The sequence below is a fragment of the Artibeus jamaicensis genome, unplaced genomic scaffold (genome assembly GCF_021234435.1).
Source record: "Artibeus jamaicensis isolate MK-2021 breed Jamaican fruit bat unplaced genomic scaffold, CSHL_Jam_final contig_233, whole genome shotgun sequence".
NCBI classification, from domain to species: domain Eukaryota; kingdom Metazoa; phylum Chordata; class Mammalia; order Chiroptera; family Phyllostomidae; genus Artibeus; species Artibeus jamaicensis.
In genome coordinates, this window is record NW_026521486.1 from 23,607,035 (window position 1) to 23,631,217 (window position 24,183).

At 40.4% G+C, this 24,183-nt stretch overlaps 1 pseudogene; it reads left to right on the forward strand.

The window, feature by feature from the left end:
• Positions 1-1,640: 1,640 nt before the first annotated feature.
• On the forward strand, positions 1,641-3,212 carry LOC119065697 (spindle assembly abnormal protein 6 homolog; annotated as a pseudogene).
• Positions 3,213-24,183: the final 20,971 nt, after the last annotated feature.

The window sequence follows — 24,183 nt, forward strand, 5'->3', positions numbered from 1 at the left end:
AATGTCTTAATCATTGTTATTTTATTACGGTTGTCCCAATTTCCCCCCTTCACCTTTCTCCACCCAGCCCACCCCCCAACTCCCACAGTCCGTCCTCACAGTACGGCCCACGTCCGCAGGTCATTCATGCACGTTCTTAGAATAGTACATTCCCCTTCTTTTCCAAATGATCAATTCTCTCTTTATTTCTAAGTAGATGGTGAATGTATCCAATACTGTATCTTTTTATTGAATGCATTGGGGTTATATCAGTTAATAAAATTATGTAAGTTTTGGGGCACAATTCTGTAATACGTCACCTGTACATTGTATCGTGTGTTTAACAGCCCAAGTTGTTTCTTTCCATCACCATTTATTCTGCCTTGAACCTCTCCTACCTCCACCCATACCCTTTTCCCTCTGGAAATCATCATTTCGTTGTCTGTGTTTACTGTTTTTTTCTTAATCTATTTACCTTTTTCACCCAGCTTCCCAGCCCCCTCCCCTCTGACAGCAGCTGGTCTGTTCTCTGTATCTAGGAGTCTGTTTGAACTGCCTTATGACCCAGCGATTCTACTTCTGGGGCCTCAGGGTCTGTGCAGAAGTCACCCAGCCATGTAACATGAAAAACAGAGACATTTATTGGAGAAGATACAAGATACGAGAAACATTGTACATATACATAGGACAATGACACCTCAGTTCCCTTCAAAGTAGGCCCCTTGGGATCTCACACAGTTCTGCCAATTGTCATCAGCTGCCTCATTGTATGTGCCTGAATCTCATCAATGAACCAAAATCTCTTCCTTTTCAAAGGTGATTTTAGTTTTGGGAAAAGCCAAAAGTTGCAGGGTGCCAAATCTGGGCTGTAGGGGGCCTGAGTCACCTGGGTGATTTGATGTTTCACCAAAGAACTCTGCATGAGACGTGATGCCTGAGCAGGTGCATTGTGGTAATGAAGCCGCCAACCACCAGCTGCCCAGAACTAGGGCCTTCTGAATCATCCAAATAGTTTCTGTGGAGGAATGTTCAAGCTTAATGCAAAATTTGATGCAGATTTGTTATTCTACTTGTTCAGCCCTTTTGAATGCTATGGCCGCATAGTACACATTCTCACTCAACAGGTGTCTACCACTCCCCACTGACTAGTACAACAAGTCAGCATTGTTCACACATGCTCATTCCAGTCCTTGACTGCAAGGTTACATTGATGTTGTGCAAATCATTCTCATTATACTAGTGATGGCTGGACTTTTTCCAGACACACCTCACCTGCAACATTAATTAGAAACAATATATGCACTCCTATGTGTATTGCAGCATTATTTACAATAGGGAGGATAAGGAAGCAACCCAAGTGCCCATGAGTAGATGAATAGATAAAAAAAGCTGCAGTACATTTACACAGTGGAATACCACTTGGCCATAAAAAGAAAGAAAGCTTAACTTTCTCAGATGGTGTGGCTGGACCTGGAGAGCATTTTGCTATATAAAATAAGCCAGTCAGAGAGAGACAAATGCCGTATGATTGTACTTGTATATGAAATCTAGTGACCAAAATAAACTAACAAACAAAATATCTTTAGGTTTTTTTTAAACTTCTGTTCAGCACTATTTCAAATATATTTGGACATTTAAAGCAGTTTCTTGTTCTTGGTCAAATGCCCGACTCGAACCTCAGCAGGGCCCAGACCCTGCTCAGGCCAGTGCGGCCAATTTTGGCCAGTCAGGTGCTGCTCACAGTGGTGGGACTGCACAGCACCCTGAGCAAGGTTCAGCCTGAGCCAGGTTCTGTCCAGCAGCTTGTCCCACTGTAGGTCAAGGGCAGACACTGTGAGGAGAGGACTTAGTTATACATCTGACTGATGATACGGATCCATTTTTCTTGTATAATCTTGTTATATCTGAGGAAGATTTTCAGAGTTTAAAATTCCAGCAAGTTTTTTGGGTAGATTTCCTAGTTTTTCCACAAAAATGTATAGATCTCCTTCAGTAGGGTACTCAAGAACAAGTGAAAGAGATTCCAAGGTTTTTGCTACAGTTAGTTTCTCCAGTTGCTGTTTTGGATAACTCTGCTGCCCTTTTAAATGTGGTAGAAACAAATCCTTTCAAGCCTCACTAAAACTTTTACCTGGAAATAAAGAAGTTTACAGCAGGGCTGTTTGGAATGTAGCAAAGAAGAAAAATTATCACCAATGCAATCACTAGAGGAGTTATTAGGCCATCAAATTGCACACAAAAGACATTATCAGAAGAAATTCAAGAATTAGATAAGCAGCCCTGTCAATGAGCATTCTCAGGAAACTGACCCACGGGAAGGAAAAGACCTTGCAGGGCAGGTGCAGTAGCAACAGCAGCATAAGTAGCAGAAAAAAATATTTAGAAATCGTCCCTCAGCAAAACCTCCAGCAGTTGCAGAGCAGGTTGTTGAGTTAGAGGCAGCTAACAAAGACCTCACCGAAAGGAAATACAAAGGGGACCCCACCACCGGAGAACGGAGAGCAAGGCTGCCTGCAGTCAAAGAGGAACTCCAGCGAGGTAAGCAAGAAGTTCTGTCTTTGCAAAGAGAGAATTCCATTCTAGATGCCACATGCCACAAAAAGGAAAAATCTATTAATCAGCTTCAAACAAAAGTGGTTGTTTGAGAACAGGAAATCAAGAATAAGGGCCAACTTGTTTTAAGAACAAGAGAAGCATTTGACACAATCCAGGAACAAAAGGTGATTTTAGAAGAAAATGGTGAGAAAAATCAGGTACAACTAGGAAAACCTGAAAGTACCATAAGATCATTACCAGCAGAACTTCTTAAGGCAAATAAATTTTCACAAATTTACAAGGGGACCTGAACCCTGAGTAAGTTAAAACTGAAGAGTACAGTTACCATTCTGCAAGAGAATTTTTGGCTGAAAAGGAAGAAAAATTACAAAGTGAGGAACAGTCTCTAGAAATAAAGAGCAACACACGCACATATTACAAGAACAATTAGAAGCTACAGTTTAAAAACTTGAAGAAAGCAACAGCCTCTAAAAATAATGAAAGTTGAATAATGTGATTAAATAAAGTACTAAATGAAAAATCAGCTGGTGAGAAAACAGGACGCGCTGGGGTCCTCCGCCCCTTCCCCTGCGTGTTCCAGCAGCAACGCAGTCAGAGGCGGAGTCTCTCCAAACCCTAACTTGGTGGATGGCAGAGTGGCTCACCCATCTCGTGGTTATCTTGTCTCCTCTGCATGAGTGGGACTCATGGGGACAGACAATGGGGGACAAGGAGGGACAGCTGAAAGTGAACAACAATAAATAGAAAGAAAAAAAGGAAGCATACTTCAACATAATAAAGTGTATATTATCCACCCACAGCTAGCATCATACTTAATTGTGAAAGTTTGAAAACTTTTTCTCTAAGATCAGGAACAAGATAGAGGTGCTCACTATATATATATAATTACATACACACACATACACACACACACACACACACACATATATATACCCCCACAATGTAATATTAAGCCTTAAAAAAGAAGGAAATCCTGCTGATTGGGATGCCATGGATGAAACTTGAGGGCATTATGCTAAATGAAATAAATCAGGCAGAGTAAGATGAGTACTTCATGAACTCACATACATGTGGAATCTCAAACAACAAACAAACTTATAGAAACAGAGATCGTATTTGTTGCCAGAAGTGGGTGTGGTGGGTGAGGGAAGTGGGTGATGGTGGTCACAGGGTACAGACATTCAGTTATAAGATAAATTCTGGGGATGTAATGTACAGCATACTGAATATAGTTGGTTACAGTTAATAATACTGTATTGTAATTTAGACTATTGCTAAGAGAGTAGATCTTAAAAGTCCTCATCGCAAGGAAAATGATTTGTAACTGCATGAGATGATGGATGTTAACTTATTTGTGGTGGTCATTTTGCAATATATAAGTATCTTAAGTCATGCTGTTTACCCTAAATTGGCACAGTGTTTCATATCAATTATATCTCAGTAAAGTGGAAAAACAACAAAAAATATAAACACGATAAAATCTTGGCCTGATGATCTCTTTAACAGAGAGACAGACGGTGTGCATGCAGCCTGAACCTTTATGTGAAGCCCAACTTTAGGGAAACAGCTTCAGGAAGAATATTTGTTTTTCAATAGTCTGAGGGAAGCTGATTTAGTATAAGTTTGCCCTTGTCCTAAGACAGTAACTAGGCTCTGGATTCAGAAAATAAAAGCCTATTTGGAAAAAATGAAGGTACTTAATCAGTGTTGATTGAATAGTCTCATGTTAGGAAATTGTGTTAAAATTAATTGAACGTAGGTAAAAGTTTATAAAAGTGGAAGAATGCTTCTCAGCCAAATTCTTCGGAATTTCCTGTGGTGCCTACTCAAAATTCAGATTCCCATGATCCACCAGAGAAACTGGAGCAGTAAGTCTGAGGCGAGGTAAAGGAATCTGCAGCATGAGCAACTGTGGCAGGTGGTAGCCAGGGCGGGTGATTTACTGACCGCTCCTCGAGAGAGCTAGGGTTGGAGAAAAGGCAATTGTCCAAGGAGTCCTGTAGAATTGTCCACTTTCATCCTAATTCTCTTGGTGACCTCTGTGACACACAATTCTTTGGTTTTACACAGTTCACACTAATTTAGATATTTTTGTACTCAAAAGGCTGATTCTCTGGCAGGGGGTGCGTCAAATCCAGATCACCGCAAATCCTGCCAAGCACTCCTGAGCCAACACACGGGCCCTTTAGCTTTGATAGAAGTGTAGTTCAACTAATCAAAATAGCTTTACAAAAATATTCAATATTATGCTTTCAGATTTTTAACTCTGAATTTTATGTGCACTCTTCTTTTTGTTAAATAATGTCAATTGGAATCCTTTGCTGCCAAATTTACAATATTAATATACAGAAATGTCTTTTTATCCATATTAAAACCAAAACCAAATAAAAATAAAAAATAGAAAAAATTTAAATTAAACAACACAAAACAGTATTTCTCCGCATAATTACAGTAAGTGCCTACTTGTTGTAGATTCCTGTATGTATGAAAAAAACAGAATATTCAAACATTCAGAGTCCACTTAATATCAATGGCTTTAGTTTAAAAGAGATATTAGTATATCCTCCTCCCCAACACATTTCTCTTCATGGGATTCTTTAAAACAGAAATCAAATAATATACTTTCTTGTTTACAAATCATTGCCTACTAAATCATCTATAACAAGGTTCTGTTATGGTCATCTGTGTCATCTTTATACTTACTCTCATAGAGAAATGGTGTATCGTAGATTTAGTTGATGGAGTTTTACCATCTCCACAGTGGAAAAACAAGTTTGCACAATCTTGTAAGTACAGAGCTATGGACCAATTCAACACACTGTTGCTGTTGCTTCTATATTTGAGCGCATAGTCGGAATTGAGGTATTGCATGCTGGTGCTTCTCCATCCCACCTGTGCCAGAAATGTTCCCTGTATTAGAGGAGGCCCATATCATATAGAGAAGTGCTAGAGGGAAAAATTCCCTGGCATCTGCCGTGTGTGTGTGTGTGTGTGTGTGTGTGTGTGTGTGAGTGTGTAGGGATGTCAGGATTTATAGGAAAGGTCCAAGTCATTCATTATACAGCTAATGCTTTGTTAGTTGGAAAGTCAGAAGCCTTGGTCTCATCAGGCCTAGCTAACAATGGTATTATGCTTCTGTCAGCAAGAATCTGCTCTGCATGTAATTTCTTGGCACAGCATGGGCTGATTGACAATACTTGGTTTCTCCAGAAGCCATAGAAACACTGCTGTCTCTTCATCTGCATTCCCACCTCCAGCAAAGAAGCTCAGAATCTTACTGGGTGTTGGAGAACATATTGGGTGTTCCATTTGATGAGTTAACCTGCAAATCAGATTACTTTGAGGGGCGGCTGGTACTAGTCTGGCAAGCGGTCGCACGCTTTCCACCTCAGGATTTCAGTGACCCTTGGGAATACTACTTCCTACAACTGATAATTTTACTGAATGGAGTCATAGCAAAGGAAGCAAGCCTCTGCCTGAGGGTGTCCCTTAAGGATATATATTGTTTTTCTCCTTAACAGGGCTGCCTTTTACATTTCATTTGAAAAACAGTTCCCGACGGGATCTGAATCAAGTTTTCTTATAAAAACGGAACACTAACAGGGGGCCTTGTGACTCCTTGGCCTGACATTTCAGTTTTGGGTGACACAACTTGACACTAACAGCAGCGTGAGAAAGGCACAACAAGGTTTCTTGGTCTGATGAAATAGTTATATTCAAGAGCGGGGATGGCCTGGTTCCAGCGGGGCCTTGGCTTTACCGGAAAATGTGGCACCTGTCCCCTCTCAGGAATCTTATCCCCAACTTCATCATCTGATGATGAACTGTGGGCCCAGGGGTCTCTTGAATGACAGAGGTCCCCCCCCCCCCCATGTGTAGATCTGGTTGGCTGACATCTCAGCTGTTTGAAAAGTGGTGCAGATCCCTTGTCTTGGTGCACTGCCGACTATGCAGAACCCAAACTCTGCATGGTCACCACACTCAGTTGGCAGAACTCAAACTCATTCTCAAAGCTTCAGTCAGATTTCTGTGGATAGACCTCATTACTTTTTTTCCTTAAAGATTTTTGCCAGTGGCCCACCTGTGGTGCCTGGATTTGGAACCCTACCCTGGATTTGGAAGCAGATGTAAGATGTTCCTCCGCTGGGCCAAAAACTAGAAGGAATTTACAGCTACTGATTTAGCGATGTCTGTCACGTAGCTGTCTGCATTCTCTGATGAGAGTGGTCAGAATCAAGTTGTTGACTGAGTCTGCACTGTCTGCTTGATGTCATTGCTACCCAGATCCATCATCCTAATGGACATGACAGTGTAGTGCCATCATAGGCTGGCACAAAACAGAAGACTCCTTCTGATTCGGAGACTGTCACTGCACACCAGACCTGTGACCCCTGTCTACTGTTTTCTGGTGGAGACCACAGTGCACAGGGCGGTACCCCACCCACTCCTGGCAGATTCACTGCATTGGACATTTGACCTCCTCTTGGAGCTGTCGGTGGTGCCTCGGCACTTTCCTAGCAGCAGTGCTACCGTTCCGGTCTGATTAAGCAACTCTGGCTGGAACATTTTGGCCCATAAAAAAGATTTGTGTCTGGTTTTCAGCTTCCTAGAGCATTTTCAGCCTGACAATGTTGCACATTTCATTGTAAAATCACTCAAAATAGCTAATATTCTAGGTATTTAATGGATCTTCATGCTCCCTACGGTCTATAGGTCCTGCTATTGTTGGGCTTTGCTATGGTCTCCTCAAAAACACAGAAGAAATGTCTAACTCTACCTAGCTCACGTACTCACATTTATTTATTTATTTATTTATTTATTTATTTATAATTTGTATTGAATTTATTGGGGTGACTTTGGTTAATAAAATTGCACAGGTTTCAGATGTACAGTTCTTTAATACATCATCTATATATGTATTGTGTGTTCACCACCCAAAGCCAGGTCTCCTTCCATCACTATTTATTCCCCCTTTACTCTCTCCTACCTGCCCCAGCCCCTTCCCCTCTGGTAATCACCATACTGTTGTTGTCTGTGTCTATGAGCTTTTCTTGTGTTTGTGCCCAACCCCTTCACTTTTCCCACCTAGCGCCCCAACACCCCTCCCCTCTGATGGCTGTCAGTCTGTTCTCTGTGTCTGTGAGTCTGTTTCTCTTCTGTTTGTTTATTTTGTTCATTAGATTCCACATCTGCTGTCTCGATTTCTCTTCATTTTCAACACTGTTGCTTCTCTTGTGTGTCCCACACAGGGAGTGCCTCATGATAACCATAGATTTAAAGACCCTTCCTACTCTTTGCAAAATAATTCATTACTTTTAACTTATATTCTTCCTGACATTGCCGCTTAAGTCTAGAGTTTTTGCTACTGAATTCTAAGAATGAATTGCTTCTCTCAATACATTCTGCAAATCATGGTATATTCACTTATTATTTCAGGAATTATTTTCATCATGGGCCAGCTCTCTGTTTTGCACATGAAAGCTGGAGTGGGTTCCCTGAAGACTTCCTCATCCCATCCTATTATATTTTTTAAGAAGCTAAAGACTTAAACAATTGTGTTTTATTTGTATAGACAGTGTGACAGGGGTTCATACGTGTACTTACTTACTCATAATTTCTGTTTGTGAAATATATTACTTAAGAGCATCTGACAGTAAAATAAAAATCTTCAAGAAATAGGTATTTGGAGCAGGACTGTAACATTTACATACTCATATGAATGACTCCCATCCGTGATATTTTTCACCCTCATCTTATTTCTCATTATCACATCAGAGGTTTCTCCAGCCCCATGTTATTCCACAGCATGTGTTTCTGTTTGCTTTGATGCTGCATGTCCCACTGATAAAGGGCACTAATGCGACAGGTAAAGTGCTCGTGATCCCCACATCCCAGTTTGTAAGTCCCAGTTCTTATTTCCTTCTCTTCCATTAAGCTAAACCTACAGCTTCATGGCAAATCACACGGGCTTTGCTTCCAGTATCTTCTGCAGCGGAATCTTATTTTTTCATCAGAAAGTTAATACTCCTTTGCTATCACCACCCACCCCCTCTTCGATCCCCAAGAATTTTGACAATAACATTGAGCGGTCTAGGTGTTAAATGCCCTTTCAAGTGTCAGCAACACTGTGGTTGGAAATTTACTATGTACAGCAGTGTACAGTGAGGAGAAATATCAGCAACACCTTTACATACCTAGTGTGTTGACCAGACGCATGAGGCTTAAACTAAAAATAACCACTGGATTAAATGCAGAAGAGAATCTAGTATTCTTTCTGAAGAAAAAAATGCAGCATGGGCCATATCAAAATGGAGATGGTTTGTTTACTTCTTTAGTAATTATGTGACAAATATATTTTTAGCAGCAATATTCTAGAAAACTGCAGAGAACTATATCAGAACTCATTTTTTAAATTTCTTCATAAATAAAATAAATCAAATACATTCTTTTTTAAAAGATTTTATTCATTTATCTTTAGAGGAAAAGGGAAGGAGAGAGGGAGAGAAATATCAATGTGTGGTTGCCTCCTGTGAGTCCCCTGCTGGGAACTGGCCTGCAACCCAGGCATGTGCCCTGACTGGGAATTGAACTGTGGTTGTTTGGTTCACAGGCCCGCGCTCAATCCACTGAGCTACACCAGCCAGGGCCTTTTCTTAAGCTGCATAGACTCTAGGCACACTGTGTAGAACATTGAGACAATGATCACATTGTCATCCACTGTTCAGTGTCAGAAGATGCCAAGACCTCAGAAGACAGATTCTAGTCACTGCCAGGACCCAGAAAATTAAATACTTAGTCTGCTTTCTCCTTAGCCCAGCTTCTGCTCTCCTGCCAGTGTCTCCCAGTGGCAGACACCAGCCAGAGTCACAGGGCCAGGAAGCCTGGGTGATGCAGTCATTTGAGTTTAGCTTCTGGGGTTGCAGAATGTAGCAATGAAGCAGAGGGAATGGATGTGGCTTTATCAATAAATGTCACCGGGATGATGCCCACTGGAGCAGCCTGTGGTGACAGAGTAGTGAGAGTTCCACTGGGAACACATTGCATGTCTGAGCTACTGGGATAACCTAGTGTGAGTGGTCCTTGTGGGTTAGAAGGGGCCCATGGCGGGCAGGGAGCAACCTGGGGAATCCTGGATTCTGTGGTAAGCCACAGAATAATGGCCCCCAAAATGTCCAGGACACAAGTACTAGAAATGGTAAATAGTACCTTTGGGGCAAAAAAGGACTTTGCATAAGCGACAAAGGTAAGAATCTCAAGATAAGGAGAATAGTTTGGAAGTACCAGGTGAGCTTGAAATGTAGTCCAATTGGAAATCTGAATTGCTGACATGACACATTCTTGTGACTGAAAATGACTGAAAAACTGAATTATCAGAGAATTGCATACATTATTGAAGATGCAAAGAAAGCAGGTAAAAAACAAAACTGCATCCTGGTTTAAAGGGAAGTACAGAGAAACATTGGTCTTAAATCGATATAGGCAATATATTAATTGTTTTAACTGTTTTGGTTATATAAATATGAATTGGATTTTGGAATCCTGAGTGATAGCGATTACCATGCAAATATAATTTCTTTTGCCTGAATTCTCTTAAAATATCAATAATCTGTAATCTCTCCTAGTTTTAATCTTTCTGGTTATCTAGTATTTCTGTTGACTTGAGAATCAAGTCCTGTGATGATTATATGTCATATTCTGTTCATTGTATTTATTAAAATATAATTATCTGATCACTTTCACATTGCCTATTATCCTGGTAAATCTCAGCATTATGTAACAAACAAATACATTCTCCAACAAGTTACAAACATCGAATAAAAACACACTTGACATAAAATTTCCATGTAGCAATACTGTATCATTTTATGTTTTGAATTTGCATTGCTCATCCCATAAAGGAACTTTGATTTCTTTATCTATTGTAGAAAATATTGTAGATTATATGGAATGATGCAGGTACACACTGAAAAAGGGTGATTCCAGAAGTAGTCGTGGGGGTGACTTTGAGTAAGTCCTGACTGCAATGGAAGGACCAGCCTCCCAAATCTCTGGGCATGGGGAAGCTGTACAAACAAACAGTGCAGAGGCTGCGAGAGGTAAGGCTGAGAGACACTGCAGGTAAAAAGAAAACTCATGTAAATACAACTCCAGGAGCACAGACTAGTCAATGCTTTATGATCCTCATGTTGTTTTTCTTTGCGTGTGACTAGCTCTTCTCTTTTCTCTTCCTGACTTTGTGGGTGAAAGCTGTCGTGATTCTGAACTTAGTGTCATTTACTGTGGTCACGTTTGTCCAAATGATAATGACACAGATAATGAGAGCTGAAGTGAGAATGCCCACCCACATCCAGGGTGCACACCTCATTTTTGGTCTGTCTTTGTCTGAAGCTTCATTGTGCCCCTGGACCAGGTAAACAGCTTTGCTGTAGTTTCTTGTTCTTTTTATCACACATGCTATTTTCTCTGCCCAATACTCACTCACTGGTCCCCAAAATCGTAGGGTCACATCAAGGCTAGCGTAGGTGTTAAATGCTATTTCAAGCAGTGACAAGTCTGTGGTTGGAAATGTTTTGTGTTTGCAATGCACCTCTCACGGACAAGGGTGCACTGAGCTGATAATGAGGTCTGAACAAAAGGGCCAGGGCCGTATCAGAATCCAGACATGATTTCCAGTAAGTTTAACCTTCACATGTACTGTAGTTAATGGTCTCTGACCTATGAGATCATGTATGTATATATCAACACATGATATATGTATATATCATAAAATTATGTGTACCAGGTGTGTCCAGAAGGTATTCAACCATGTAATATGAAAAATAGAGACATTTACTGAAGAAGATACAAGAATCATTGTACATAGGACAATGATGACTCAGCTGTCTACAAAGTAGGCATTTTGGGACCTCACACAGTTCTCTCAATTACCATCAGCTGTCTCGGATTTTCCTCAATCTCATTGATGGTCTGACATCCCTTCCCTTTCAAAGGTGATTTTAGTTTGGGGGAAATGCCAGAAGTTGCAGGGTGCCAAATCTGGGCTGTAGGCAGCTGGGTCACCTGGTGATTTAATGTTTCACCAGAAAGCTCTGCATGAGATGTGATGCATGAGTGGGCACATTGTCGTGACGAAGCTGCCAATCACCAGTTACCCACAGCTGCAGCCTTTTGAATCATCCACATAGTTTCTGCGAAGGAATGTTCAAGCTTCACACAAATATTTGTTGCAGATTTCTTGCTCTACTCGCTCATTTTGAATGCAACATCCACACAGCACACATGCTCACTCAATGGCATCTACCCCACTGACTTGTACAGTGAAGTCGTCACTGTTCACACCTGCACATTCCAGTCCTCTCTCCTGGCTGCCAGTTATCTCCACGCCTCACAAACCATTCCTCTCACATAACAATGGCTCAACTTTTCCCAGACAGACTTTGCATTTACATGATATCATGTATGTATATTATGCATGATGTATATGTATATATGTAAAATAAACATTGTAAAAATGTATTAAGTTTTTAAAACTTTATATGATAATACATTAAACTATTCATACAAATTCTAATGAACATTTTAATGTATGAATAATTCATGAATAAATTATTTCTTTCATGCCTTAGGAGAGTTCAAGGACCCCATCAGTGTTTTTATATATCAAAGCTTAAATTTGGAGCTGAAAATATTCAAAAGGATATAAATTATACATGACAAAAAAATTATAATAAATCCTAACTTGTTACCCTAAAAGTTTTGATGTAACCCTTTGATGTGTTTCTTTAATATTTTGTAATGCATATCTTTTGTATCTGAGGCAAAACAAATTTTTACGGTTGAACTTTTTCACTTATTAGTTTTTTTAGTGATAGCCTGCTGTCTGGCCTGGTGGACGTGGTTTAGATTTGAGCTTCCTGACATCCTCAGCTTCTTTACAAACCCACGCGTCAGGACTGCGTGCCTACGACACCACCTGCAGAGACCCTCGCTGTGCCCCGCTGACCATGCCTCTCTGTGGGACGGCCAGAGTCTGGGGCACCATGTGCACTCTGCTGTCCCCGAGGTTCCTTGTGTGGTGTCACATACTCCTCGTGGTGTTTGTCCTATTTTATTATTGAACAGTTAGTGCCCAACTTGGAACAGACACGACTCTTTTCTGAGCAATGGCCTTTAGGAAGTGAAACAAGTGTTTTTTATTTGTTTGTTTGTTTTCGTCTTTGGAAATGAGAGGCATTACTTGCAGAGAAGTGCTCAGGAGAATGGGATGGTCAGTGAGAGGTGACCATGGGAATTATACCTCGCAACTACAGAATCATGGACCAGAGGCTCCCTAAACAATGGAAATTGAAACCATACATTTATTTGAAATATCAGCTATCGAAGTAGTTGGAAGAGCCAATACCATATCCACAAGGGGACAGATTAGTCACCCTAAAATGAAGTCTTAGGGGGGAACTAAAACAAAGGAGACCCTGAAAATGTATTTCAGGACTACCATTGGTGCCTGACTGAGGATGCCACGTCCTTGATGAAAAAGGGGCCCCATAGCTCCAGTTCTGGTGGACATCAGAATCTGAACTCAGTGCATTGCTGTCCCTGCCAGCGGGTGGATACATTTTAGAGTGGCAGCCACCAAAGATATTGCTTGCATTTCACAACATACTTCCCAAGCTCACCCAGATGGGTGAAGACTGTACAAACTGTGTGGACACTAACTTAGAGACACTTTTACCCTTCAAGGTGGCAGGTCGTGCTCACACCAGGAAGACCACTCTTCCCTTCCCTTTGCTCAGGTTTGCCCATGACACATTGTATTTCAGCCCTGAAACTGGAGAACGCTGGCCCAGTTCTTGTCCACGTGCAGCTCCTCTCCTGTGCCTCCCGGAATTTCCGTCAGTGCCAGAAGGGTGACTCCTGCGTTCTCTCTGAGCTCTCCAGTTAGGCAAAGGACCGGCAGCCTGGGCTCTCCAGAGAGGCATTTTACAGCTCTGTCAGAGGTTTGTCAAATGCCTAATCTTGAGAACCAGAAAGGGGCTTAAAATGTGAATAAATGTTCCTGCCTTTGTATTTCAGATACGGACAGGCCGCCCTAAGCCATTGTTTACTCCTTTTGTGGGCAGCACTCCTCAGTGGAGCCTCACCATCCTTACGGCTGCTACTTTTTATTGTTATAAATACGTTGGTCGGTCCGTTTAGCTTCTTGTGAAATACAAATTGTCAAGTTTAAAAACATGTCAACTGCAGTTCACCCTTCCCCCATAATTATTCCTTTTCTCTTTTTGTAGCTAATATTTTGTGACTGGTAAAGCTTCAGAAATTGGTTGGGTATATTTGCTGTCAAAACATTTGAGAACAGAGGTTGGATACTGTTTACCAGAGACAGATTAATCTGTTTTGGAAACTAACTAAAACTGCTTTCAAATCTCCAATGATAACAAAATACTTCAGGACTCTTAAATGCATTGTGGCCATTCCCTCTTGGTTTAGCTCAAGGCAGAATAGAGAGGCATTACCATCAAAGAGTCTGCGTGCTGGGGAGTTGCCCCATCAGCAGAGATGGCGGCAGGGGAGGTTTTTAGACCGAGCATGTGAAAAGCTTAGCAAGATTACTGGAGAGAAGAAGCCCTCCCTCACCACACCATATTGGGGTGGGACCAGGGGAAGGCAGGCACGTGGCCATACAAGCCAAAATGGTGCCTGGGGAGGTGCTGGGCCAAAGAGGCCTGTCGGACTAGCCTTAGGAAAGAAGGGGTTGGTTGGGAGGTGGACCTACCCAAAGGGCACAAAATCTTGGAACTTGCTCATTTTGAGAAAGCACCTGGTCCATCCAACACCCAGCCCTATAGAATCCCATGAAAACAAAGTATCTCATTCGTGCGTGTGGCCTGGACTTGTAGGTGCACTCACCTGTTCTCTCCACGGGCATGTGACATAGCCCCTGGTCTCCAGGAGGAAGCCCCTCTCTGTCTCCTTTTTTGTCTCTCTCTCCCCTTCCCCCCACCTGGTGAGGTACTTGCCAGTGTGTTTGTGCGGTCTTCCTCCCAGGAGCATGTGACAAGGTGGCCCTGGGGCCTGCAGGGTCCACATGCAGGCTGAAGGAGGGAGCCTGAAGTGAGCAGCTGGGAACCAGCTAAGCTACGCAGTTGGGAGTAAAAGCACTTAGCAGCTGCCCGTGGGCTCCAAAGGACTGACCTATAGAATGGAGCAGGAACTCGATGGGTTGGCTTTTGTCTTGGTGTTGCTGAGGACAGTTGGACTTTGTCCCTGGCAGAAAGAGGAGACGGGCTCTGAGACAGAAGCCTGCTGTTCTCCCGGATCGCACAACACCCAGGTAAAGCCTGTTTTGTCTTTTTACACCAACACCTGCCTTACGAGGTTGGCTTTTGGGGTGAAAGGCAGGCGAACCTCTGGTTTTTGTTCGGTTACAGAGGCATGTTTAGGATTGGAGTACACAATTCCTAGTAATGGTGTGAGGTCTGTCTCGATAAAAGAGCCGAACGAACCTCGCACCTCAGCTGGGAAGCCACAGAGCGCGCGGTGCTTCGACCTCAGCCCCTGGTTCTCCTCCTCACACTGAGGCTTTCTCGCACCATCTTGTTTAAAATTACATCACACGTCGTGCTTTCGCAGCTTTCCAAACCCTCCTTATATTTTCATGTTTCTCTCCGACAAACTCTTTCGCACACGCACGGTCTTACTGTTGGGCTCCGGTGATAAAGTAAAAGTACCACAAAACAAGGAGTTTGTTTCTTTGTGTGTGTGCATGTGTCTGGCACTTACTACGCAGCCAGTAATCACTTCTTTTCTTTCTATTTTTTAGGATTCTTATTTGAAAATTTATTTTTCTTTCTTTTTTCTAGGTATCCCTTCTTAAATAAATCAATTTTAATCTGAAATAGTTTCCAAGGAAGTATAGATGCTTGTTATAATAGGTGGGGAAATATTAGTAATTTAATTATAAATATCTTTTCAATAGTGCTTTTAAAATATTGGTTTGGACACTTTAAAATATCAGCTTCACTTTTGCATTAAAATGTTCTTACCTTATTTCCATAAACATTTTATAATATTCATATAACATATGATTCTGTTCTCTAGTCTCGAGGAGAGAAAGAATGAAAAGCATTCAGATTAATGAATGGCAGTTTCAAAACATTTATCATCTCACTTTACAGGCACCACCAAGTAAATGCCTCCACTGGTTGAAAAACATCCTTACAGTTTTCCAGTGGAATGTTTCCGACAGCCAACAATCCCTTTCTTCTCATGTCCATCAGTGGGAAGACTACGAAAATCCACTACATTTAAAGGGCCTGGAAGAAACTAAACAAAATACAAGCTATTTCTCTTCATTTTTGACTTCCCAACATTATTGTGAGGGGGTCTAATCAGGAAAAAAATGCATATGAAATAAGTAAGTTATAAACTTGGTATTTATGATATTAAACTGTTTGAGTATCCTCAAGTAACAGGATAAAATCAAATTCCTTAGCACTGACAAAGTTTTTCTCTTCTAAGACATCATGTGCATTTTCTATGTCCTGTCAGGAAGCAGGTCTACTGAAGCCTGTACCTAACTCCACATCTCAGAGCATGTTTTATACACCTCTCCTGTTATTAATAAATTGTGCTATAATCTCTATCCTTTTCACTAGACAGAATTCTTGAGATAAGAGCTAAGTTTTATTCATATCATTTTAGCTCTTAGTGTCTGTCTAGAACGTAACATAAAGTTACTGAACTCAAGGGGTTTGCAGCTTGGGGTGCCCACGAAAGGTAAGTGGCAGGGTAGCTTTATTTACTGCAACAAATAAAAGAGAGGAGGATTCATATACAAAGCTCTGTCTCCCAGTGGGGAGGCTTAGCCATTGCTTATATCAGTTAATTAGTCAATTACACATTGATTTCTTTTCTGCAGTTGGCTACATTTATGGCTGTGAGCTCTTATCAAGCTTATCCTGTTTCCAACTGCATCTGCAAAATAACTCTGCTACATTTTAATGTTAAGAAAGAATAGCATTCAGCAAGAATTAGGCAGACCTTGAGACCCTTGTCCTATATAATAGTGCATTCACTTATGGTATTAAGTACCTTTAACGACTATGGCTAAATTATAATGCCAACTTTGCACTTACGCCTCTTTGGTCAAAGATTTCTCACCTCTCCCACCACCCATGCCACCCACACCTTGACAAACATTAAAACTCACAAGCACTAGAAGGAAGGAGCAAGATGTGACCTCCCCCCACTGTTAAATCTAACTTCAAACAAATTCAAGTAAATTCTAAAAAAGACCTTGCTGTCAATATTCTCTTCATATGAAATAGTTTATATCTGAAAGCATCATGAAACTTACAAGTAGGTGTTAGTGTATATAAACAGATATTTAAAAAATTAAAATATGCTTCTTCAAAGACATGGAAACAAGAAAATTAGGAAATAAAGCACATAACTAAAAGCTTGTTAAAAACACTCAGGTTATACAAAATTATGGTAACAACGGTTTAATGATCTAAATCTGTGTTTTACCTCCTTAAGAACAACTGGGCATCAACAAGTGGAGTGTGCATGCCTTTACACAGGTATACGAACAAATGCTAAAATGACCAAGGTAAGGCAAAAAATGATCCATTCCCTTACAGTTATGCAAAGCACCTCTGTGCACTTTGTCCTGGTTAGAGGTAGACAGAGCTCAGTGAGGCTCAGCTCAGCCACTGGTAGCTACTTAACCTTGAACATATTTCCTCGTAATCTCATGCATCTTCAACCATGAAATTTAAGAAATAGTAGTAATAACATAGGTTTATCAAGATTAAATAACCTTCCCTGGCTGGTGTAGTTCAGTGGACTGAGCACAGGCCCGTGAAGCGAAGGGTGGAAGGTTTGATTCCTAGTCAGGGCACATGCCTGGGTTGCAAGCCAGGTCCCCAGTAGGGGACACATGACAGACAACCACACACTGATGTTTCTCTCCCTCTCTTTTTCCTTCCCTTCCCCTCTCTCTAAAAATAAATAAAATATTTTTAAAAAGAAATTCTTTTAAAAAAGATTAAATAACTAATGCAAAATATCTAACACAAAACTGGCACGTAGTGAACGCCCAACATCGTCGTACTATTTTTTATAGATAATGAGTAAATACAACAAATTATAGACTACTTTCCTACTAAAGACTGAGAAAACACAAAGTTTGAACAACAATCCTCCATACGACTCCTCTTTTTCTCAGATTTATTTCGGGATACTGGAGCCTGGTCCTATGTAAAGGGGTTGGCACTCTTGGGGTGGGAGTTTAGTGCAAGAGCTGAATGGTGAGTTCGCTATAGACGGACAGACTCTCACTGATCCGAACCATCTCCTGTTTGGTTACCAGTGCGACTTTCTCTTCTTAGAGAATCTTACTTCTCTTGTCTCTTTTTCTTTATGCCCAAGTTTCATCAGCAGATACTGACCCTTGAGCTTTAAAACGTAGACATTTTTCTGCGGAAAGGCCGAGAAGGAGACTCAGTGCTATTTCGATGATATTTAGTAAAAATACTTGAGCTTTGAAGTTCAAGAAGTGACCGATTTGTCAAATTTGATGAGTTATTTGAGAGTGAGAACCCAACGGCAGACCCAAGGGCTCACCACAGAGACACTATTTCCACTTACATGAGGATCCACAAGCCACACCGGTGGCCAGCAAGCTCTTTGCAGCTCTTAGGTGAGGTTCTTAGCTTAACTTAATTCTCACATGCTGGGACTTACTAATTAGGGGATCAGCACTAACGGCTAAAATTAAGAAATTGGGAATCATATTGTTCTCTTTCTCCACTGTGGCTTCATAAGTCTCTCCTTGCCATAAATCAGCAATTTTCAACTGGTATGTGGCACACTGGTGTGCCGCAAGAATTTTTTAAAACATGCAATATCTATTTAGTTAGCTGCACTGACCTCTTTTCCCTTACTTTGTTAAATAACAAAAATGGTAACAATTAACACAACAATAGCCATCTGTGTGAATGAATCAAAATTATACCTATTTTTTGTCTGCTTGATAAAATAATATATATTTTTTGGTGTGCCAAAGAATTTTAGTAATTAGTTTATGCATGCCATTGTTAAGTAGCAGCTAGGAATGAGCCCACAGACAGTGGCAATAAAGGCAGGGCCCTCACCTTTACAATCTAATGAAGAACTTAATACTGGAGGCTAAAAGCAAAAGGAAGTCACGTCTCACCCACTGACTCAGCAGTCCTGAGTGCAGGGGATCGGCAGTCCTTGAGACTGTGCTGAGAAAAGGGGCTTCTGTAACAACCTGATTAAGATTGCCAGGTGTTCTGAACATCACAAGTGGGAACTGCACGGGAGGAAGAGGGGGGCCTATGCTGGGAAAGGGGGCCTCTGTAACAATTTCACTAAGACAAAGAGCCTTTGTTAACTGAGAAAGAAAGCCTTTGTAGCTGTACATTATTCCCAAGCTTTAGAAAGGGGGGGATGAGGGGGAACGTAGAAACCGACTAAGGTATGTAACCCCTGAACCCCAATAGTCAGTGTATTTAGATTAGCTAAGTACCCACTTGTAGCCTTGGCTCAAGTGTACAGAACAAACTGACTAACAAGTTCATTTCCTCTGTATGTCGGCATTTCAGCTAGCTGGGTGCTTGCTTGCGGCTTTGTACTGATGTGCTTTATAAACTTGCTATTTCATGTCCGATACACCCGTTTGTCTCTTTTTTGAACTACTCTCTTGCGAGTGAGACAAGAACTGAGGTTAGGAAGGGAGGCCTCCTGACTGGGGTCTCTCTCCCCATCCGTAACACCATGAGATGAAAAACAATGAAAATTGCTGCCCCGAACAATCTGTGAATGGCAACATTTTTTTCCAAAATGTGTATTACTAATCAGATCACTGGTATTCAAGTGCTTCTTTTTCTGTGTAGACATCTCATTTTTTAAAATAGATATTAGGCAGAGTCAAGTGCTGAGAAAGATCTATATACATCTAAAACTTTCACAATTTTATGTTTCTTTCATTGAGTCTGATTATGCTCTTCCTGAACGGGGTTCAGAATTGGTTGCTGCTTTGGCTTTATTTCTTATCTGTTTATTACTTTTTTTTTTGATAGGAAGCAGTTCTCTTGGTAGTTTTCATGCAGAAAGGCAAAATGTCCTTTTATTATGTTTCTGCTCAATACCTTCAAGTGAATTTGTAACTGTCAGCTCAAATTGTAGCTAATGCTACCCATACTTGTAAAATCAATAATGCAGTATTCAAATAACATAATATAATTGTAAAGATATTGGGTAACTTATCAAGATCAGTTAAAACAATATTTTGAATAAGAACTGAAAATCAGCATCATCACCAATGGCAAACATTCCTTCCTTGACTGGAACTACAAGATGACCATCTCTGCACCCCAGGGAAGGCCAGAGCGAGACCTGTAAACAAATATCCTAGTCAAGTCTGAGGACAGGTCCATCCGTGGAGCTGAATGACCAATAAGAAAATGGCTACTCACTCTCCAACAATGTGGGAATCTTTGTTTCTAAGATGAGAATATTCAGATGCGGGAGGTAGGTAAATGATTTTGTCATCTTCATATTAAAGTATTGCACATAAGAGAATTTCTGTGCCTTAATAAATTTCACCATCAGTAAAATAGTGGAGTGCCAAAATATGTCACTAGAATTAAGTGTATCGACACACTTACTGTGTACTCATCTACTTAGTGAAACATGGACACTAAGCCCTACCACAGGCATGAAATATGTGCTTAATCGATGCTAAAATTATCCTCTTCTGAACCACCTCAGTGAAATAAAAATTGGTAAACATGGGAAAAGTTTCAGTCATCTATCCTGCCTTTTCTTTGGTAAGCATACTTCTGAGTAACAAAATAATTATTGGTAATTATTTTCTAGAATACACAAACAGGTTATGTAATAGTGGTTAGAATTACAAATGCGATAAACTTACATAAAACTAGTGACATACCTGCATACACACAAACACAGTCCAGCAAGTGAGCACTCACAAAACATAAAATCTGAATAAAGTCTATGGATGGCACTGATGTCAACGTTCTGGTTTTGATACGTTCTTCTAAGTCAGACAAGATGATTGGGGAAACTGGGTGAAAGGTACAGTGGAGCTCCCTAGACTGTATTGTTTTTGCAACTTTCTGGCAATCTATATTCATCTCCAAATAAAATAAAATAACAGGTAAATGGAAGTATATTTAAATGTTTCGCTGTGTATTTTATTTTCTTGTAATAAATATGGCATAAATTAAAATTTAAACTATTTATATTGTTATTGGTTAATTTTGTGTGTCTACTCGAAGGATAAAGAATACAACATATTTAAAATTTTCTGATTTTATTGTATTTTATTAAACATGATTTGAACCTTTTTGCTGAGAAACCATGTTCACACAGTGATTTCGTCCAGATTTTCCCCAGAGAAACATAATCCATGCCCTGGTTACTTTAACTCAGCACTTTTTACTTTTTCTCTTGGGGGTTTTTGCTTTTACTTCCAGTAGAAAAGTCACTCACTTGTCCTTTTCTGCCTGATCAATCCAGAAAACACCCTTTTAAAATGGCATGTGTCATGTATTACAAAACTCACTTTTATGATAATATTACGCAAGCACATTGAGAAACTTAGGTCGATATATTTTACATGTAATGGATATTTCGAGCACTAAAAATACATTTGAGGTACATATGACCTTATTTCACCATTTTACAACACAATAGGCCAATGCATGATAACAAAACACCCTTATTTATTTTCTAAAGTATAAGGATAGTGTAATTGTCAAGTAAACACCACTATTACTCTTCTTTTAAATATTCCATTTATTTGCTTTTGGAGACAGGGGAAGGGAGAGAGAGAGAGAGAGGAAGCGAAACATCAATGTGAAGAAGAATCATCAATTCATTGTCTCTCACATTTGTCCCAACTGGGGACTGGACCTGCAACCCAGGCACATGTCCGGAATGGAGATGGAACTGGAGACCTTCCACTTGGTGGTACGGCACCCCACCGACTGAGCCACGCTGGTCAGGGCTCGCTTTTACACTTGAATAAAGTAAGATTAGGAGAAATGAACTTAATTTACACGATGACAGATGCAGATTAGAATATCGCAAATTTAACACACTTAAAGTTTAAAATAATTTATGAATAGTGTTTTTCAGTTGTTTTTTCTTGATTGTCTTCTTTCTTGCAAATGCAAAAGATACATGTACTTTAAAAATCCACAATACAGAATGACTATGAAAATTAACAATTATTTTTTTCTATTTATCTTCATCCTTGTCTTGATCCAGGGGGCAAGTGATTTTCATTATGGGTTTTATACTTTTATCAGCCATCTCTGTAAAAGTATAAAAGGGTGTTAATTATTACTTTCCAGCCAAGGCTGAATCTTGGACCTTTTTTGTCTAACCAAACAAGGTTCATAAATTTTACTTTCTACCTGACCATTAGGTTTTCATCTTGAATTTTAATTAATCTACTACTACTATTACTACTAGTAGCAGTACTACCACCACCACCACCATTGCTAAAGTCTTACAAACATTATTAGATGTTGCAAGAAACAGAGGTGTTTGAGGGTATTAAATAGAATGGATGCTACCTCTTTCAAAGAAAGATAACCCACTGCTAATGATAAGAAGAAGAGAGTTGTGTTCACACGTTTAACCAGTTTTCACCGTGATTCGAGATACTGAGAAAGGGAAGCGCTGACGTGAGTGACGTGTGAGGGTCACCCATGCATCCTCTCTTTTCAGAGCACGGTCCTTCCAATCGGCAGCATCAGCCCTGCCGCTGTGACTTGTCCTTTGCGTCTTTGTCCCCTCCTCCCCCACTTCACCATTAGCTTATTCTGCTTTCCCTCCCATCGGGGAAGCTTTTTGTAGTCTTAGGAATGGTGAACACCTTTGCACACATTTTTTCAGCCATTTACCCCCAAAGAGTTCCTGCTTATTAGAGAGTCAAAGACAACTGGGATATTTATATATCAAACCTTTCTATTTGTTTGTGTGAGGACAGCAAAGCTTTCAGCATATCTAGGGGGAGAAGAAGGTTCTAGGCACAGAGTTGCAGGAGAGGAGTGTTAATACAAGAGAGGGCAGGCAAAACACGATAAAGGTTGTTCTCTGAATGTAGCTACAAGAGGAGACTGGAAGTTAACAGTGTTGGGTGATTCTGGGAAAGGGGACAAAGCTCAATGTTAGGGCTGAGGGTGCTGGGCTGCACCAAATCCTGAGATGTGTTGGTGAGAATTGTGGTGAGAATTGCTAGCACTTCTGGACTGTCATGTGTGACCCTAGCAAGACTTTCAGCTGTACTGGGAGACAAAAAGCTTGCAAATACTGAGTTGCAGATGCCAGATGCCCAGAGGTTACCAAATATCCCGAGGTTATCAAATATCCCGAGGAATATAGGAGCAGCAGTGATAACTTCTGCTTCCGGTGGAGGTAAGGGACAGAGACACTGGCATAGCAATTCTACTGCCCATCTGCACAAGAAGGAGCCAAAGAATCCACTTGGGTTGACAATTCAGAAGGAAGTAAGGGGAGGGGTTAACATACACACTCACACACAAGTGTGTGTTTGTATATTCCATTATGTATGACTTGAGCCTAGAGTTCTTGAATTGAACATGTCTTTGATGGATTTTTACTTTTGATTTCAGGAAACTAAGACAAAAAATGATTGATGTAAATTTAATCAGGCATGTTTCTGGAAAATTAGAATAACTTAGAAAATTTAGAATAAATAAAGGTGGTCCCATTATCATAGGAAGTATAGTAATAGTACCAACTATATGTTCTGTTATAATTTTGTATCAATTCAGAACTAAAGCTGAAGGGAAAACCCTTTATTTAGTTAGGATGACTTTATTTACATGGGACAGGAAATAAACAAAATTAGGTTGTTTTTGCTAGTTCTCAAGTGTCAAAAAGGTTGTGGAGAAAAGGAAACCCTCATTCACTGCTGCTGGGAATGTAAGCTGGTAAAACCACGAGGGCAAACGGTATGGAGGTTCTTCAAAAAGTATCAATAAAATTAGCATATGACTCAGCAACCTCTCTTTTGTGTATCTACCCCCCAAATTAAAAACATTTATTCACAAAGATATATGCACCCTTATGCTCATGGCAGCACTATTCTTATGGCCGAGACATGGCAGCAACTGAAGAGTTTCTTAATAGGTGACTGGATAGGGGAGATGTGTACACGTACACAGTGGAATACTACTCAGTCATGAGAAAGATGAAATGCTGTCACTTGTGACAACATGGATGGATCTCAAGAATATTATGCTAAGTGAAATAAGTCACAAAAATTCTTGATTTCACCCATATGTAAGATATAAAACTGAAATCAACAAGTGAAACAAACAAACAGATATTCATAGACACAAACAATAGTTTGGTGGTTACCAGAGGAACAGGGGTGGGGAGGTAGTAAAGAGGGTCAAATGTATGGTGATGGAAGGAGATTTGACTTTGGGTGGTGAATATAATGCAATATACAGATGATGTGTTAGATGTTGTACTCTTGAAGTATACGTAATTTCACAATTTTACTCCTGAAAACTTAATTAAAAAATAAAAATAACTCTTGAAGTCTACAATTTTACC